The sequence below is a fragment of the Kogia breviceps genome, chromosome 18 (genome assembly GCF_026419965.1).
Source record: "Kogia breviceps isolate mKogBre1 chromosome 18, mKogBre1 haplotype 1, whole genome shotgun sequence".
Lineage (NCBI taxonomy): Eukaryota > Metazoa > Chordata > Mammalia > Artiodactyla > Physeteridae > Kogia > Kogia breviceps.
Genome location: NC_081327.1, coordinates 36,893,592 through 36,914,573, shown reverse-complemented (window position 1 = coordinate 36,914,573; position 20,982 = coordinate 36,893,592). Strand labels below are relative to the sequence as shown.

Here is a 20,982-nt window from a genome sequence, read left to right as displayed (position 1 = left end):
GTTTTATTCCTAAGAATGAAAAGATCTTAAAAGTACCTGAATGTCTAGAAAGTTGAGCCAGAAATAGTTTAAGAAATGGAGACTTTTTAATCAATACCTTCAACTTTTACAACACACACACACTCACCATTGCAATTTTGTCACATTCTTCTCTTTAATTTGGTTTGTATTCCTAAGTGTACAGTGTGAAATCTGCAGAAGGTTTGATCACGCTAACTACAGAATTGTACAAACACAGTGCCGTTCAGATGAAAGAAAGAAGGGGACAGAAAAGAGAAATAGCATTATTTATATCTGTTCTGTGCCATTTAGTAATTCAAAGAAAGCCAAAACAAACAAAAAAGAAATCTTTAACATAGGCATTTCCCTGTTACTTCAGAAGTAGAGACTGTGGAAGCTTATCAAGCTTAAGTAAGTAGACAAAGAGCACGCAGCTCTTAAATTGTGGTTTCAGAATTCAAAGTAACTCACATCAGACTGAATTCCAACCTTTTTATTTGCATGATGCATGATAAATCCTACTAACATTTTCTAATTTATTTAGCTTTTACCCACAGGCAGAGGCATTATCGAGTGTTAAATATGAAATGTGCACAGTAACCCTTCTCCAGCTACTCCCCTTTCTTTTTTGTCCTCCACAGGTCTCCAATTTCTTGCTTCCCTTCCTTTGAAAACCCACTTATCTTGACTTTCTTGATTAAAAGCCATTAACTTTTCTCTTGGTGATAATCTGAGCTGCAATTTGGTGGTACCTCCACTCCTGCCTGTGACCCATAGGATCTCCATACCCCTACTGGCCATTCTGACCACTTACTGACCATTGGGCCTCAGTAAGGAAAATCAGCCTAATTTCACCATGCAGTCATCTTTTGATTGTAGAAATCAGTGAACATATCAGACTTTTGTCCAGAACAAAGGGTTATTGTGGTAACTAAATCCTTTATACTGAGTGGTAGATGGCTCCCTCTTGAGTGTTAACATCTGCTTTTTAAAAAAGGCTTTTTAAACAGGGTCCTACTGTATAGCACAGGGAACCATATTTAATATCCTGTAATAAGCCATAATGGAAAAGAATATGAAAAATAATATATATATGAATATGTATGTGTGTATATATATCTGAATCATATGTGTATGTGTGTGTGTTTATGTGTATCTGAATCACTTTTCCATATACCAGAAACTAACACAGCATTGTAAATCAATTATACTTTAAAAAAAAAAGTGTTTTAAATCCTTGCCTGGGACATTGGGTTATCTTTACAACCGTTTTATACTATTAGATTTCTATTTTTATGTTGGATGAACTGGATAGTTATTACGGATTCTTATCATTTGCAAGCTAGAGAGGCCTTATAGGTGTAACCCATTATTTCCCAGTCCACATTAGCCTGCAGGAGGCTCGACTGACTTTATTACAACTACACTTCAGATGGAAGGAGTAAAGACAATGAAAGGAAATGTCTCTGAAGAGGGGGCTAAAGAAGAATCAGTTATGGGGACAAATTTTCATGACTGGCCCAAATTTAGGAAATAAAGAATCACCAGTCCTACCTCATTAGACAAATAGAACTACAGAAACTCAAATGCCTTCATAAATCACATAATATAGCTGGAAGGGGCGACTCCTTCCTCCCCTTCCCTCTGCCTTTTTTCTTTTCTGTTCCCCTCCTCCTCCCTTCCCCGACCCCGATGACCAGATCCTGAGGAGGCAAATGCAGTGGCAAATGCTGAGTTCTCCGTGAAGGTTTTTCATTTCTCCCATCCCCTTCCCTCCCCACCCCATCCATTAATATTATTCTTTTGAAGATTCTTCGTTGTCAAGCTGCCAAAGTGAAGAGTGAGATTGCAGAAGGCGGTGCTTCTCCTTTCAGTGCTTCTCCTGGCGGAGGAGGAAGCAGGAGTGCACCTCAGCACTATCTCAAGACTGCTGGCAACAGCGAGTTCCTGGGGAAATCCCCAGGGCAAAACGCGCAGAAATGGATTCCTGCAGGAAACACTAGACGAGATGACAACTCCGTAGCAAACGAGTACGCAAATGAAAAAGAACGACATGATGCAGTCTTCAGGAAAGTAAGAGACATACTAAGTAAGCTTACTCCTGAGAAGTTTGACAAGCTATGCCTTGAGTTCCTCATTGTGGGTGTAGAGTCTAAACTCATCCTTAAAGGGGTCATACTGCTGATTGTGGACAGAGCCTTAGAAGAGCCAAAGTAAGCTCCCTGTATGCTCAGCTATGTCTGCGATTGGCAGAAGATGAACCAAACTTTGATGGCCCAGCAGCAGAGGGTCATCCAGTACAGAAACAAAGCACAACATTCAGACGCCTCTGAATTTCCAAATTACAAGATGAATTTGAAAACCGAACCAGAAATGTTGATATCTGTGATAAGCGTGAAAATCCCCTCCTCCCCGAGGAGGAGGAACAGAGAGCCATTGCTAAGATCAAGATGTTGGGGAACATCAAATTCGTTGGAGAACTTGGAAAGCTTGATCTTATTTATGAATCTATCCTTCCAAAACATTTTTGGAAAAAAAGAAGAGACTCCAACTCAAAGATATGGGAGAGGATTTAGAGTGCCTCTGTCAGATAATGAGGACAGTGGGACCTAGATTAGACCAGGAAAGAGCCAAGTCCTTAATGGATCAGTACTTTGCCCAAATGTGCTCCTTGATGTTAAGTAAGGAATTGCTGGTGAGGATTCGTTTCCTGCTGCAGCATACCATAGAGTTGAAAGAACACCACTGGGTTCCTCGCAAGGCTTTTCTTGACAATGGACCAAAGATGATCAATCAAATCCATCAAGATGCAGTAAAAGATCTAGGAGTGTTTATTACTGCTCCTATGCCTCAAGGGATGAGAAGTGACTTCTTTCTGGAGGGACCGTTCATGCCACCCAGGATGACAATGGATAGGGACCCACTTGGAGGACTTGCTGATATGTTTGGACAAATGCCAGGAAGCGGAATTGGTACTGGTCCAGGAGTTATCCAGGATAGATTTTCACCCACTATGGGGCGTCATCATTCAAATCAACTCTTCAGTGGCCATGAGGGACACATTATACCTCCCACACAATCACAGTTTGGGGAGATGGGAGGCAAGTTTATGAAAAGCCAGGGTCTAAGCCAGCTCTACCATAACCAGAGTCAGGGAGTTTTGTCCCAGCTACAAGGACAGTTGAAGGATATGCCACCTCAGTTTTCTAAGAAAGGACAGCTTAATGCAGATGAGATTAGCCCGAGGCCTGTTCAGTCTTTCCTAATGAATAAAAATCAAGTGTCAAAGCTTCAGCCCCAGATAACTATGATTCCTCCTAGTGCACAACCACCACACACTCAAACACCACCTCTGGGACAGACAGCTTGGTCTCAAAACTAATCCACCACTTATTCAGGAAAAGCCTGCCAAGACCAGTAAAAAGCCACCACCATCAAAGGAAGAACTGCTTAAACTAACCAAAACTCTTGTAACCAAGTATCTGAATAGTGGAAATACAAACGAAGCTGTCAATGGTGTAAGAGAGATGAGGGCTCCTAAACACTTTCTCCCTGAGATATTAAGCAAAGTAATCATCCTGTCACTAGATAGAAGTGATGAAGATAAAGAAAAAGCAAGTTATTTGATCAGTTTACTCAAACAGGAAGGGATGACCGCAAGTGACAACTTCATGCAGGCTTTCCGGAATGTATTGGACCAGTGCCCCAAACTGGAGATTGATATCCCCTTGGTGAAATCATATTTAGCACAGTTTGCAGCTCATGCTATCATTTCGGAGCTGGTGAGCATTTCAGAACTAGCTCAACCACTGGAAAGTGGCACCCATTTTCCTCTCCTCTTACTTTGTCTTCAGCAATTAGCTAAATTACAAGTTCGAGAGTGGTTAACAGAGCTTTTCCAACAAAGCAAGGTTAATATGCCGAAAATGCTCCCAGAAATTGATTGGAATAAGGACCACATGTTGGAGATCTTGGGAGGAAAGGGACTGAGTTTCTTATTTCCACTCCTCAAATTGGAGAAGGCACTATTAAAGCAAATAAAGTTGGATCATCCCCTCAAACCATATATAAGTGGATTAAAGATAACATCTCTCCCAAACTTCATGTAGGTAAAGGATTTGTGAACATCTTAGGGACTAGCTTCTTACAGTACATTTCTAGTGAAGTAAACCCACCCAGTGATGAAAGAGATTCTTCCTCTGCTCCTTCCAAAGAACAGTTAGAGCAGGAAAAACAACTGCTTCTTTCCTTCAATCCAGTAATGCAGAAATTCCTTCATGATCACGTTGATCTACAAATCAGTGCCCTCTGTGCTCTTCAGGTGCACTGCTACAATCGCAACTTCCCCAAAGGCATGTTACTCTGCTTTTTCGTTCACTTCTATGACATGGAAATTACTGAAGAAGAAGGTTTCTTGGCTTGGAAAGAAGATATAACCCAAGAGTTCCCAGGGAAAGGCAAGGCTTTGTTCCAGGTGAATCAGTGACCAACCTGGCTAGAAACTGCTGAAGAAGAAGAATCAGAGGAAGAAGCTTACTAAAAGAATCAGCCAAAGCCTTAAATTGTGCAAAACATACCGTTGCTATGACATAACTGCATTTGACCTAACCACTGCGAAAATTCATTCTGCTGTAATGTTTGCACAATATTTAAAGCAGAAGCGTGTCAGTTAGGATTTCCTTCTGCATAAGGTTTTGTGCAGTGTAATGTCTTAATCATAGGCTACCATCAAATATTTTAGGAGTATCTTTAATGTTTAGATAGTATATTAGCAGCATGCAATAATTACATCATAAGTTCTCAAGCAGAGGCAGTCTATTGCAAGGACCTTCTTTGCTGCCAGTTATCATAGGTTGTTTTAAGTTAGAAAACTGAATAGCAACACTGAATACAGTAGAAATGCACTTTGCTTAGTAATACTTGAGTTGTTGCAATATTTACTTATCCATTTGGTTGTTACAAAAAAATTCTTAACTGTAATTGATGGTTGCTGCCGTGATAGTATATTGCCAGTATTTCTACCTCTAGTAATGGGTTTTATGTCCTAGATTTTAATAGCCTTGAGCCTGGGCAAGTGCACAAGTCTTTTTAAAAGAAACATGGTTTACTTGCACAAAACTGATAAGTTTTGAGAGATTGTAAGTGCCCTTGAAGTGGTCTTTGTGGGTGTGAAACTAATGGTGAGAATTTGAATTGGTCCCTTGTATTATAGTATTGAAATTAAGTCTACTTAATTTATCAAGTCATGTTCATGCCCTGATTTTATATACTTGTATCTATCAATAAACATTGTGATACTTGAAAAAAAACATTGATGGAAGGGGAAACACTAAACTCTAGAAGTTATGGTTTACAGATGAGCAATATTACCACCTAGACACATTCACCAAGCAGTCTCATGTGGGCCTTAATTAAAGTTTAATTCTGCATTTCTTCTAGTAATTATATGTGCAGGCTGCTGTTAAATGATGAATACTCTTTATTTTCCTGGACCTCTTAAGAGTATTGCAATCCAAGGTTGGGACTACAAATTAATACTAAGAGGTTTAATTACTAGAGCATATTCTATGACATTTATATGAAATAATAGACTGAGCATAACAAAATTTTTTAAAGTAGCACTATCATATGCCAGACACCCTCCTCAATCTACTGTCTGCCTTAATCCTCACAAAATTAGATTTAGTCGTACTGCTATGACTGTTACCAAAAGCCAGACCCTATATAGAACTTATGATGTATTAGCCATTGTTCTAAGTACACAAACACACACACACACACACGCATGCACGCATGAATGTATGAAGTTGTTTAATTCTTATAATCACTCTATGAGATAGGCATTTTTATCCCTGTTATATAGATGAGGAAATAAAGGGTCAGAGGAACTAAATAATGATTATTCTATAGGTATTAATTAAATGTCTCCTCTTGTTGGATATTATGTAAGCACAGGGGATATAAGGATTATTATGAAATAAATTAATATTTCATTAATATGAAAGAACTGATAGCACCAAGAGTTATTACTCATTAGCATAGAATTGCTATAATGAAGAATTTTATAAGAGAGTATATGATATAGAGGTAAAATCTGATCTCCAGAAAGGGAAGCTTTTCTCTAAGCCGTAATAGCAGATTAGAACAGCTTCCCAGGGAGAGGCAGAGGGAGGAGAGTGAAGACAATAGGGGTTTGAACTGCACTGTCCAATGCAGGACATGAAAAATGGCTAGTGTAAATTCAGGTGTGCTGTAAGTCCAGTATACACAAAAACTTCTACATGTTATTATAAAAATAAAAAGAAAAGAAAATACCTTGTTCATACCTCCATTTTTATATAGACTACTTCTCAAATGTTAATGTTTTGGATATATTGGGTTAAATAAAAAATTACTATCAAAATTAACTTCACCTGTCTAATTTACTTTTTTAGTGTGGCTACTAGAAAATTTGTAATTACACATAAGACTTGCTTTGTGGCTCATACTATGTATCTATTGGGCAGGATGACGTAGGGTTTCAGACCAAAACAAATGCCAGTAGCTTGGAGGACTCATTGGTGAGAAGCAGACCTGTGAGGCTGCAGTGGGTTAACTATGATGTGGCAAGAGCTGACGTTGGAGATAGAGGCAGGTTAAGGGCACACACCTAGGACTTGGTGTCAGACACTAGGGTATTCTTGCTTCTTCATTCAACCAACAACCAGGGTTCTCATCACTCCAAAAGCTCTGGGATACACAGATCCATGTTCCTGGAGTTTACATTCTTCAAATGAGCTGCTCAGAAAGAATGTACCAAAAACTGAAAATGAGAAAAATGATTCATCTCTGCCAGTTCCCTGAATGAGCAAGATTTTTGGTCCAGGATGTGGCACTGGGAAAATAATATAGTTTACTTTCTTACTGGTTACCCTACCCTCTCTCTTCTTTTTTCCACCCTTCCTCTGTGGTTAACCATGTTTTCTTTTTTCCTGTTTTTCTTTTTTTTTTTTCCCTAGTGGCAATCTCGCATTAAGAAGATCCCTGGCGGTCCACTCTCATACCTCTTGTGCTAAACCCTACCACTTCCTGAAGGAGATAAACCTATCTCAGTGCAATGTATATATTGTTCTAGGGCTTATTACATTCTTTTTTGAGTTTTAGTTGTATTTTTATGGGTTATTTTTTTTTCCTGGGATAAAGCAAGGTAATTTACTGAAGCAGAAGTGATACTAAATGACTGTTACAGTTACTGCCATAACTAACTGAATAAATAAAAGAGAGAGAAAAGGAAACACCAAAGAAATATAAGAAATACAATCAGAATTTGTTGTAACATGTATAATATTGGTCATCTTGTATTTCTAAGCACCAAAATCTATTTTAAAAGAGAGTGTGTGCACATGGCGTGTGCATGCGTGTCTGTCTGTATGAGACCCTCATCGTGTGTGTGTGTCTGTCTGTGTAAGACCATCATATATAGGCCAGAGTTGAGATGTCAGTGTGGACAGCTGTACTTTTCTCTCTCATTCACAATAACTAAAGTGTGTTTGTTGTATTTTAAAGAAAATTTCTGTTGGAATCCCCATCTCTGAGTTCATGGTAGCTAAAGTGACCTGTGTCATTATTGATATGTGTCTACTATTTTGATGGAAGCCTAGTTAAAGATTAACTAGCTAATCTTTATGATGATAGAATTTATTTGCTTTGAATTTTCATAAGATTTATCGTGGGGCTTCCTATTGCTCTCCTACAAGAGATTTGGATGGTCCTTTCACCCACCCTCTCTCTCCTGTTCTCAGTTTTTTGCTTATTAAATAATATTTAATGGCTGTAATTCTACCACATACCCTGAACATGGCCCTGAGACTGTAAAATTCAATCTACCCAGGAAGAAAGTATGTAAACATAAGCTGTAGCTGCCATAGCTATGTTGAAGAAGCATGGATGTGGTTTACAGGTGATAAAAAGCATAATCCATGAAAGAGGTACTGTTTCAGATGATTCTTGACAAAAACTTGCCTTTAAAATGATGGAAAGAAATCCCAGATAGAAAAATCGGAACAGAAAAATTTTAGGATAGTGACAAAAAGTCACATTCCAGAAAGCACAAGTAGTTTGGTGTAGCTGGAATGTAGGCTATAAGGACATTAGCATATTGGAAATTAAGTTGGAGAAATGGACAGAGGTTCAGTTAATGTCATGTTAAATAATTTAGGCTTTATCCTGTAGACAGACACTAAAGACATTTTTCAGCAAAATGGTATGTAAGTAGCTTTGTGTTTTCTTGCAGAAATATAGAGGTTACTTCCTATGTGTGCTACCTTGTTCGTTTATATTTAAAAATTCTGAAAGAATGAGACCTCCTGTTTCAATTTCTTTCTTCCCAAGGAACTCAGTGTAGTCCTCAGCAAATAATAGGAACTTATCCATCTTTATTGAAAAGAAGTGAATATTATTGGAGCATGTTTCTTTAAGTAGAACATGAGCTTTGGCACAACACAAACCTAAGTTAACAGCCTAATTCTACTTCTTACTAGTTGTGTATCATTACTGAGCCTCAGTTTCTTCATCTGTCAGAATGGGAATGAAAATATCAAGCACAGATATTACTGAGAAATTTGCTTGGTGCATAGACATTCCTCAGTCAGATTTTGTGTTTATACCTTGGCGTATACGACGACTGTTGTGGATTCTTAAATTATTCCTCTCCCAGAGTGTATCTTCAAAACAAACTGAATGAAATGCTGTTAGATTAGATCGCCATAAAAACAAAACAACCAACTACTACTGAAAAGAATTTATTTTAAACTTTGTTAGTACAATATGTCAGCTACAGAAAAGAAAGAGAAGATTTTAGTGAAACCACTTTAAATTCTAAACAACACATACCAAAAGTTTAGAGCAAGAATCAAAGCCTAGCTACACATTGGGTCTTAAGCACATTCTAACTGACCCTGAGCAAAAATCCAAGTTCTATTCTGCACAGATGGCAGAAAGCAATATTCCTGTGCTGCCAAAAATATGTGTGGGTTGAGAGAAGCACTAGATGACTTATTAAAATTGTTCTTTTAGCATCACCTTTGATGAGGGCTTCAAGACATTTCAAACTAAATGAAAAACTCAATGACCTATAGAATGCAAAATGAATATAGGATGCTGTTGCTTTGACGGGATGTATTCCCAGTGTGGAATAAGATTTCAGATTGGAGTACTATGTAGAGACAAAAACACCAAAAACTGAAACTGCTGACAAAGTTTGTAATCTGAGCTGGGGAGATAAAAAGAGTGGAAAGTCTTCCAAATAGTTGCATTTAGCATTGGGTGCAGCCCAGTTTTCATTCCATTCTAAGTTCTTCCTTGGGAATGTACATTTACTCCTGGGGAAGTCTCCCTCAAAATTTTCTCAACATACGGCTCTGGCTAAATCCAGATTTACTGACCCCTGGGACCTAGTTCCTCTGGTTTGCCAATCCAAGTGATGCTTTCTCAACCCTTGTATTGGCTGAATTATTTTAAAAGGTTTAAATGATAGTTTGAAGTTCCTTTTTTTTTTTTTTTTTTTTTAAATTAGCTCACTGTGCCTGTGGACCAGATGGCAGTGAATGCTGCTGCTGTTAATTTAAATAAATAAAAATAAGAGGTCAGGCAGACTTTCAAATGTTCTGTGTGAAACAAAGAGCAACATGCATCCCCCAACTTTTTTTCTTTCTTGTCTTTTTCTTTAAAATGTTCAACTTCAATGGAAAATTCAATCAGCATATCTCTGATTCCTTTATACTTAACACATCAGAATGTTTTTTAAGTGCTACTTGATGTCAAAGATACATTATGAAGATTTGTGTAGGTAGTTTCCAGCCTTTGGTTTTAGAAAGAGAAAAGTTGCATTTATGTTAAATGAATCTAAAAAGGTTGATTCTGGTGCTACTCTTGAACTCCACAAATGATAAGTACCTCCAATCTCAGGAAAATATATTTCTCCATAGACATTGTTATAATATGCAGTTTTATGAGGCATAATATCCTCATGCACTCTCTCCTTTGTCATAAAAGTAAGAGGGTAACCAGTGGGTGTTTGAAAAGGGTAGAATTATTGAAACAGTAGAAATGACTCTGGGCATAAAAATAATTGTTGAAAAAAATAAGTGTTTAACTTGGATGGTTTTAGCATTTGTGGCAATTAATGCTTCTGTATATCCATGAATTAATAATCTATACACATTAAGGGTTGGGATGGGCAGGAACAGATAGAGACCAGAAAGTTTTGTTTGAAATGCCAGTATTAAGGTCAGTTAATCTCCCTGTAACAGTAATATATGTTTAGGTATGCCCAAGTAACAACCCCCAAATCTCAGTTATTAGCTTTCGTTGTGGGGATTAAAATAAGGGTCCTGTTCATTGTGGCAATTCAGGGATCCAGGCTGAAAGATATTTTATCTAAATGTACTTGTACATGAACCACAGTGGTACAAAGGCAATCTGATGAATTGTGGCCTCCCTCTTTAAATTTTCATCCAGGAGTGACATATCACTTCATCTCTCATTTCTTAGAAAAAAACAAGTCACATTCCCACACCTAATTTCAAAGAGAATGGGAAAACTCAATCCAACATTTGCCTAGACTGCTAAGAGCCTGAAGTATTTGGTCAATTCCACTTAGTTCTACTGTTTTAACCAAAGAAGCCAGGAATGCAAGACTCAAAGAGAGTGTGTCACCAAAGTTCTTAGAAGCCACCTAAAATCAAAATTTAGGAAGCTATTTCACATCAAAAAGTACAGGATTGGAGCCATTAAAGTGAGGGTAAAATATGAAACAGTTGAAACAAAATGGAAGGAGAATGGTGAATTTTGGTGACTGTCTTACGTAGAGAGGAATCTTCTTTAACTCTAAAATAGTCCTAACTCATTGTATAAAGATTAGTCTGTGTGTCTTAAAGGTACACGGTCAAAGCTGGTAACACATCTGAGAGACTGTGTGTCACCAACAAACTCTTCTCTCTTAGTATTTGATAGTTGTAGTATTTGTGCCATTCAATGGATTGAGTTTAATTCACTATATGACTGTGCTTTAACAACTTTAAAAACAACAACAACAAAACCTTTTCCTTTCTAACCTATACGGTGTGCAGTTGCTAAAACTTGACTACAGAGATGATGAAGTCAAGTCTTTTTCTCCTTGGATTGAGGTATTCCCATAAGAACCTTTATTTTCCAGATGTAAATTCCCTAATATTTTCCCATTTTGAAGAGTCTTCTATATCTAAAAACTTCATTCTTCTTTTGGCATATTTGAAACCCATTTGTGCTCTTCAGTAAGCCACAGTGGAAAGATTCTAGGGTTCAGTGTCAAACAACAGGAATTTGAGTGCCAACTATGCCAGTTTTACCTATGAGTCACCCTAGCATTGCCTTAGTTTTATTATCTGCACAATGAGGATAATGTTACTTATTTTGCATTGTTTTATAAACATAAAATACTATTTTAAAAAACATGGTTAAAATTCAAAAGGTAATAGACATGGATTAAATATTTATTTCCTGGCCAAACTTTAATGGCAATATTATTTTAAGGGAGACCGTATACCATGGTATTTAAAAGTAGAAATAAACTATCTTTGTTTAAAATTTGTATGGAAAAACAAAAGACCCTGAATAGCCAAGACAATCTTGAGAAAGAGGAACAGAGCTGGAGGAATCACAGTCCCTGGCTTCAGACTATACTACAAAGCTACAGTAATCAAAACAGTTTGGTATTGTCACAAAAACAGAAACATAATTCAGTGGAACAGAAAAGAGCCCAGAAATATACCCACACACTTATGGTCAGTTAATCTATGGACAGATGAGGCAAGAATATACAATAGAGAAAAGACAGTCTCTTCAATAAATGATGCTGGGAAAACAGGATGGCTACATGTAAAAGACTGAAATTAGAACATTCTCTAACACCATATACAAAAATAAACTCAAAATGGATTAAAGATATAAATGTAAGAGCAGATACCAAAAAAATCCTAGAGGAAAACATGTGGAACACTCTTTGACATAAATCATAGCAATATTTTTTTGGATCCATCTCCTAAAACAAAGGAAATAAAAGCAAAAATAAACAAATGGGACCTAATTAAACTTAAAAGCTTTTGCGCAGCAAAGGAAACCATTGACAAAATGAAAAGACAACCTACTAAATTGGAGAAAATATTTGCAAATGATATGACTGATCAGGGGTTAATATCCAACATATATAAACAGATCACACAACTCAACATCAAAAAAAAACCAAACAACCCAGTTAAAAAATGGGCAGAACTGAATAGACATTTTTCCAAAAAGGAAATGCAGATGGCTAACAGGCATATGAAGAGATGCTCAACATCGCTAATCATCAGGGAAATGCAAATCAGAACCACAATGAGATATCACCTCACACCTGTCATGAAGGCTAGCATCAAAAAGAACACAAATAACAAATGATGGTGAGAACGTGGAGAAAAGGGAATCCTCATACACTGTTGATTAGAATGTAAATTGGTGCAGCCACTGTTAAAAACAGTATGGAGGGTTCTCAAAGAACTAAAAATAGAACTTTTGATATATATATATATGAAAAAAACAGCAATTCCACTCCTTGGTATATATCTGAAAAAACCAAGAACACTAATTTGAAAAGTTCCATGCACCCTGATGTTCATAGCAACATTATTTACAGTTGCCAAGTTATGGAAGCAACCTAAATGTCCATCAATAGATGAATAGATAAAGAAGATGTGATTGAGATAGATATATATATATCACAATGGAATACCACTCAACTTCAAAAAGATGGAAATTTTGCCATTAGCACCACATGAATGGACTTGCAGGGCATTATGCTAAGTGAAGCAAGTCAGAGAAAGACAAATACTGTATGATATCACTGATATGTTGAATCTTAAAAAAATACAACAAACTAGTGAATATAACAGAACGAGGAAACTCACCAATACAGAGAACAAAGTAGTGGTTACCAGTGGAGAGAGGGAAGGGGGAGGGGCAATATGGGGTAGGGTAGAAAGATATAAACTATTAGTTATATAATAAGCTACAAGGGTATACTGCACAATACAGGGAATATAGAAAATATTGTATAATATCTATAAATGGAGTATAACCTTTAAAAATTATGACTTACTATATTGTACACATGTAACTTCTATAATATTGTATATCAACTTGTGTATTTAAATTAAAAAATTAAATTAAAAACCAAACTTACATCAACCACTGTGTAACCTTTGGCAAGTCATCTTTGAGATGACTTGAGATACATCTTTCCCATCAGTTAAATTGGAATGATGATAGGAATGCCAACTTTATGGTATTGATGTAAAATTAAAGGCAGTAATCTACCAAAAATTAGCTTTATGCCTGGCAGACAGTGAGTACTCAAAACATGTTAGGTTTTATTACTGAGTTCAACATGTGAAAATGCTTTGTAAGCTATCATATGATGCAAATGTTAGTTACAACATTATTCTTATTAGTGTCATATTTCATTTTGTTGAAAGGAATCATAATAACACTATCATGCTCCATAGATTACTGATAGTTACTCAAATTAATGTGCCCAAATGATAATAACTTTGTCATTGATACACTAATTGTTAGAGAAGGAAAAAAACTGTCATTGGTTTTCAGTGTATTTTTGGAAGTGGAAATATTTTTGCTTTTCCCAAAATGAACCAAATAGAACTCAATCTTAAAAAAAAATTAAATCTGAAATTGTATGTGGTGGGTTGGTTTTGGAATAATGCCTTAGTCCTTTCTGTTTTGAACAGTTTATTATTTATACTCTATATCATATTCTTTATTCTTACCTTTGTTTTCCTGAATCACTTATATGCTGATTAATATAAACCATGTTTTAACTCAAATGAGTTAATAGATCTGAGAAGTTATACAGTATAACTATTTTAATATCAAATTAAAGGCTAACCTTAAAACATAGATCCTGAAGACATACAGAGCCTGTTCTGTTTCTCTATCTCTTGGTCTGCCTGTTTCTCTCAGTCACTTCCTTACTCACAAATATAGACACGTATGCTTTCCCTTTTCACAAAAAAGCTGGTCCTATCAGCAATAATATTAAAAAAAGCTTGAACATTCCATACATTTTATCAAATATGAATAATCTATTATGTTTGAAGAAATCACATTTTAATTTTAAATAATTCATATCAGTTAAATACACAGCACTTCAGACTGAGGACGAAGGGTAGGCTTGCAGATAAGGATTCTAGCCTGGAAAATCTTACAGTTCGGTAGGAAAGATAGGCAAGCATACAACTAAGTTTTAAAGAAGCCAGTGCAATACGCATTCCAAATGGGGTTTGAAGCAAATTGCCATGTGTTCAGGGTGGGAAGAGTGATTAATTCAGGATGGAGGCATCAGGAAAGGTTCACAAATACATTCCATCATCATTTGTGTGGTGTGGGTTGGGGAGCACAGGATCACTTTAGGTTCTTTATTTTTCACTTCCAACCAGGCTGTAATGAATTTCCAAGGGACTCTCCCCTTGGATCAGCTCTTCCCTCCAAAGAACAACCTCCATCCCCACCTCCCAACCTTTTAATCGTTCATGCATCGATTGCTGAGAAAGTTTTTGGCCAAATGATGAGTAGTTACTCATTTCCCTGCATTTCCTGGGCACTGGGTGTTTCAATTGACATTTTCTGTATATCAGGGATTTAAATCAAGACACAAACCATATTTTTGAAAAGTGGCTATCTTTTGTTTTACATTCAAACCATTTCTCTGGGCAGTATTTGTTCCATTGTTTAATTAATGTGTGGACAAAAGTTTTAATGATATAATCAAATCAATGTGTCATTTATCAGAAAGAAGGAAAATGTGTGTGTGTATGTGTGTGTGTATGTGTGTGTGTGTATGTGTGTGTGTGTAAGCACAATGTTTTGTACTATCAGGTTTGTAGGGGAGGTAGATATGCAAACAATGAAATAAATAACCTACAGCAAAGCAAAATATGAATTGAGCTCAGATTAAAAAGGGACAGTCTACAACTATTTGGGGTGAGGTTTTTTTCTTCTCTCCCCTGCCTCATCCTACCCCAGACATGGAGAACACTTTAAACCTATAGACTATAGAGTTTGTAAACAAGCAATGTTCATTCAAAGCCTGTTGTTTAAATAAAAGCTGTCATGTCTGCTCTTAGATTTCGCAACTGCTGGGAAGGTATTTGAATTCAGTTAATCTTCAGAGAATCTAAATTTACATTGTTATAGTTATAAATATACCAGAGTCCATTGGATGGTATATTTCCCTTTACTCTTCCTAGTCAGCTGCCCCTTCATGTGTCTTCTTCCTCTGGACACCCAGAAATGCCTAGGTTCCTTTTCTTCCTCCTCCTCTGGCTTTCCTCCCTTTCTCCCTTTAGGGCCTAGCTTTATTGTCCTACTTTGTAATGAGCTGGTAAGCCCCATTTCATGCCACTGCTACTTTGGTTGGAGATAGTGGAGCCTTCACCATGGAGTCTCTAAGACACTCTACTTCACTCCATACACAGCATAAGTTCAACCAATTATTGTTCTTAGATGTTATCTTCCCAACCAAGAGTGAAAATGGAGGCATTCCAAGGGCTGGAGACAGAGAATTTCTATCTATCCTACCACATTTGCATACATTCTACAAGACATTGGAGATCCATGAAAATTATGTTTTCAGGAATTGTAATACCATGAGAAAAAGCTTATATTATAATATTAAATTTAAATATCAGGATACAAAAATTGTGTACAAAGTAGAACACAAGAATTATTGAAACATTGGTCAAAGACAAAATAAGAAAAGAAATGAAAAAAAGGACAAGTAAAATACAAGATGCTATGAGTATTTGTTTGGTACTATGGCACTGTGGTAAAAATGATGGGTGCCTTTTTTTCTGCCTTTTCTTTTTTTCTTTCTGTATCTCTCTCTCTCTGATATTCATTAATCACAATGCCTATATACATACTAGCATAATTGAAGAAACACAATCTGTTAACAGTATACATTCTTCATTTTATAAGCAAATGCATACATTAATTAATGGTGTATTAAGAATATATACTCTTTCTGGTTTCATCAGATTGACATGTGATAACACTATTTGTTTAAAATGTTTCTTAGTTTTTTTAACACATGTGAAACATACACACACTAGAGCTTCCTTCGAAGTGATAATTACAGAAGAAAGTCAACTTGCATTGTATGAATTGTATAAAAATAGATTGCTGAGAAGTTTAAAACATTAACCAGGTATTATCAATACAGTACTAATTAATTATTTCTACTTTGGGGAGTAAAATCACTATGTCAACCTGTAAAGGAAGGAGAATAATGATTTGAGGAGTGATTTAAAACATGACTCATGTAGTAGAAGGCAAGAATTCCTTCTGTTTTCTTTCTTAAATTCATCTCCCTCCAGTGCCACAATACTTCTGACTAGAAAGGCTTAAAAATCTTCTTTGTAAAGGTAAGAAGAGGAGAAAAATCCTTCTACAGAATTGTACTTTCCAAGTTTTCATTTGCCTGATGCTTTCCTTCCCTTTGATATTATGTGTTGAGAACAACTGAATTATGACCTTGGCTTCCAGTCAGATCCTGTTGAGTCACAGAAGATAAATTGATGAACAGTGCTAAAGTTAAGGCTCATAATTCAGTTGTCCAAAGTACATCCTGCAAAAGCAGTTTGTATAAGCAATAAAAAATGGGGGAAAACTGCCAGGAATGCTCCCTTTTCCATTTTGTTTTGGTTCTTGGAGAGAGTTTAGCTCAATAAATGTGTTTTGCATTCTTCAAATTTATTGCCTTTTGAGCCAAATCTAGAAAATGACTGGGTTTCCAAATTTGATGGTTTATTACCTATAGAAAAATTCAGGTTTCTCAAAAAAAAATAAAGAATGCTTTCATGCAGTAACACAGCAATATCAGGCCCAGAATTTGTGCAGGGAATTCTGACTTCTCCCTGTATATGTCATTCACCCGTAAAATCTTAAATTTATGCAACTCCATGCATTGAATATATTTTATATGCAGGATTAAATGATATTTTTAATGTATGTTTTATTGGATAATCTATAAACTTCAACTTCTTCAGTGTTCACTTTTGTGTCTCATGTTAAGCTGAGGGCCTAGCACATAGTCTAAACACATAAATACCCAGTGATTTGAGTATTAACTACAATACTCAATAAATATTATTTATAGAGTTTCTACTATGTATCAGGAACTGTGATTGTCATATAGGAACAACAACAGCAGCAAAAACATTGTTAATATCTGCTGAGAATTATGTCAGGTACTTCATACTCATTTAATTTCCAAAATAAGTTTAAAAGATCGGGTTCATCACTTTTTATATTTTACAGATAAAGATGTTGAAATTAAGGCAGGTTAAATAATTTTCCTAAACTGCAGAGCTAAGTGGCAGAATTAGAATCTTATACAACACTGACTTTGCATGCATCACCTTATTCAGTCATTACAATAAGTACACAGGTAGATATTATTACACACTTATTTCTCAGATGATAAAAACTGAAACTAACAAAATCTAAGGAAAATGCTTTTTTTTTTTTTAATAGAAGAGGTGAAGAAAAAAATTGAACCCAGTTCTGAATGCCTTTAAGGTTAATGCTCTTCCCCTGAGAAGCAGGTTCTTTGGTGGTTTTAAGTGGATTTTAGAGAATGAGCCCTCACTCAAGAAGCTAAGGACTGTGAAGAGGTTAAGAGATACATAGAAATGACACAAAGCAGGAAGTGACAAATGCTATGAAAGAAATGTGGACAGATAACAACATCTTATGGGAGTTTTAAGAAAGGAGGCGGAATCATGAAGAGCTTCACAAAAGAAGTAGCATTCAAATTTTCCTTGAAGCACAGGTGGATCTAGGCATGAAAGGATATAAATGCAATAAGCCATGGATCCAAAACGTTGGGTTGGAGCATATGCTTTGTAAAGGAGAGAGAAGATAGGTACACTATATAGTGCTAAGGATTTCAGTACTACAATCCCTCAGAGAGTGTTTTTTTAAAGAAACAGTTCATACAAATCATAATATATGATGTACAACAAATCAACTTTCTTCAAGTCCTTTCTGTACATAATTTTTAAAAGATGAAACAAACTGACATTAATTGAACAACTACTCTGTGGAGGGTCCTGTAATAGGAATAGTGGTGAGGGGAGAGGGGGAGGTCTACCAAAAACGCTGGCAGAATAGCTAACCTACAGGGGACTAATGAGACTGTAATCAGTTGGAGAGCGAACCTTCGGCCAGAACAAAATAAAAAGCTAAGCGGCCCATACAAAAATTGAATTTACAACTGGCCTCATTAGTGCCCTGTTCTAGCTAATTGGGCCGTATGTTAACATACTGGGCATGCAGCAATGTGGGAAGATAAATGAAAAAGTGCTCCTCTTCCAACTCCACTATTGTGGATATATGGAGTACCAGATGGTGGCACGTTATAAATAGCATGAGTCATTCTGGAGGTACATCTGAAGTACCAATAGATATGGGGTTCACATAAACAGAAGTTTATCTACAAGCACCTTCTCTAAACAGAGGTGGAGAAAAGAGTCAACAGTGATTTTGGACAGAGCACTGGATTGAGAATCTGGAGACTGAAGGTTTAATACTGTTGACCACATTTGCACCTACTCCTCCGTGTCTTTGGAATTCACTTCCTCCAGAATTTTGTAAGCCTGACTCCTTCTCAAATTTTATTTATCATCTCAGTTATCTGTCCTCAGACAGCTTTCCCTGACTAAAAGGCTTAAAGTAAATCTTCCTTCATATTCTCGACCTCACTACTGTGTTGATTTCCTCCAAATATGTGAAATTTTTAATTTACTTGTTCATTATGTTTCACCTACACTAGAATCTAAGCTCTATGAGGGCAGGGATTTTTTCCCTGTCTTGTTTACCAGTATATCCCCAATGTCTAAAATGATGCCTGGTTCATGGTAGATGCTCAATAAATATTTCTGAGTAGTGAAATTGTGGCTTTGCCCTATACTATCTGACTTAACACAAAACATTTGGTCTGATATAGTGCTGTCATTATTATTAGTGAGGATAAAAAATAGCAACACTGTATGCTATTATAAAGAGCAAAACTGTCAAATCATGTGAAGGCCCTTCAAAACTTGTATGGGGTAATAGAACATGAGTTTGCCGTTTTCAGTAAAAGAGAACAGTCATGGGAGGATAAAGCTTAACGGCCAAAAGGAGATACCAAGTGTCTTTTTGAATAAGGTGGTAGGAGATTGTGTGTCCTTATCCAATTCTGTTTTCTATTCTGTGTTTCAATTTCTGTCATTTGTGAAGTCCCTCGTAACTCTAGAACATGATGAATTGCTGATGATACAGCAGATTTTTTTCCTTAGCATCTTTATTAGAGTATAATTGCTTTACAATGGTGTGTCAGTTTCTGCTCTATAACAAGCTGAATCAGTTATACATATACATATGTCCCCATATCTCTTCCCTCTTGCATCTCCTTTCCTCCTACCCTCCCTATCCCACCCCTCTAGGTGGTCACAAAGCGCCGAGCTCATCTCCCTGTGCTATGCGGCTGCTTCCCACTTGTTATCTAGTTTACATTTGGTAGTGTATATATGTCCATGCCACTTTCTCACTTTGTCACAGCTTATCCTTCCCCCTCCCCTTATCCTCAAGTCCATTCTCTAGTAGCTCTGTATCTTTATTCCCATCTTGCCCCTAGGTTATTCTGACCATTTTCTTTTAGATTCCATATATATGTGTTAGCATATGATATTTATATTTCTCTTTCTTTTTTTGCGGTACGCGGGCCTCTCACTGTTGTGGCCTCTCCCGTTGCGGAGCACAGGCTCCAGATGCGCAAATTCAGCAGCCATGGCTCACGGGCCTAGCCACTCCGCAGCATGTGGGATCTTCCCAGACCGGGGCACGAACCCATGTCCCCTGTATCGGCAGGCGGACTCTCAACCACTATGCCACCAGGGAATCCCTGTTTTTCTCTTTCTGACATACTTCACTCTGTATGACAGACTCTAGGTCCATCCACCTCACTACAAATAACTCAATTTCGTTTCTTTTTATGGCTGAGTAATATTCCATTGTATACATGTGCCACATTATCTTTATCCATTCATCTGTCGATAGACACATATTGCTTCCATGTCCTGGCTATTGCAAATAGAGCTGCAATGAACATTTTGGTATATGACTCTTTTTGAATTATGGTTTTCTCAGGGTATATGCCCAGTAGTGGGATTGCTGGGTCGTATGGTACTTCTATTTTTAGTTTTTTAAGGAACCTCCATACTGTTCTCCATAGTGGCTGTATCAATTTGCATTCCCACCAACAGTGCAAGAGGGTTCCCTTTTCTCCACAACTTCTCCAGTGTTTATTGTTTGTAGATTTATTGATAATGACCCTTCTGACTGGTGTGAGATGATATCTCATTGTAGTTTTGATTTGCATTTCTCTAATTCTTAATGATGTTTAACATTCTTTCATGGGTTTGTTGGCAATCTGTATATTTTCTTTGGAGAAATGACTATTTAGGTCTTCTGCCCATTTTTGGATTGGGTTGTTTGTTTTTTTGATATCGAGCTGCATGAGTTGCTTGTATGTTTTGGAGATTAACCCTTTGTCAGTTGTTTCATTAGCAAATATTTTCTCCCATTCTGAGGGTTGCCTTTTCATCTTGTTTATGGTTTCCTTTGCTGTGCAAAAGCTTTTAAGTTTCACTAGGTCCCATTTGTTTATTTTTGTTTTTATTTCCATTTCTTTAGGAGGTGGGTCAAAAAGGATCTTGCTGTGATTTATGTAATAGAGTGTTCTGCCTATGTTTTCCTCTAAGAGTTTTATAGTGTTTGGACTTACATTTAGGTCTTTAATCCACTTCAAGTCTATTTCTGTGTATGGAGTTAGGGAGTGTTCTAATTTCATTCTTTTACATGTAGCTGTGC

At 36.7% G+C, this 20,982-nt stretch overlaps 1 pseudogene; it reads left to right on the top strand.

Moving 5' to 3' along the window:
- Window positions 1-1,734: 1,734 nt before the first annotated feature.
- LOC131745023 (eukaryotic translation initiation factor 4 gamma 2 pseudogene) lies at window positions 1,735-4,555 on the top strand (annotated as a pseudogene).
- The last annotated feature ends 16,427 nt before the right edge of the window (window positions 4,556-20,982 follow it).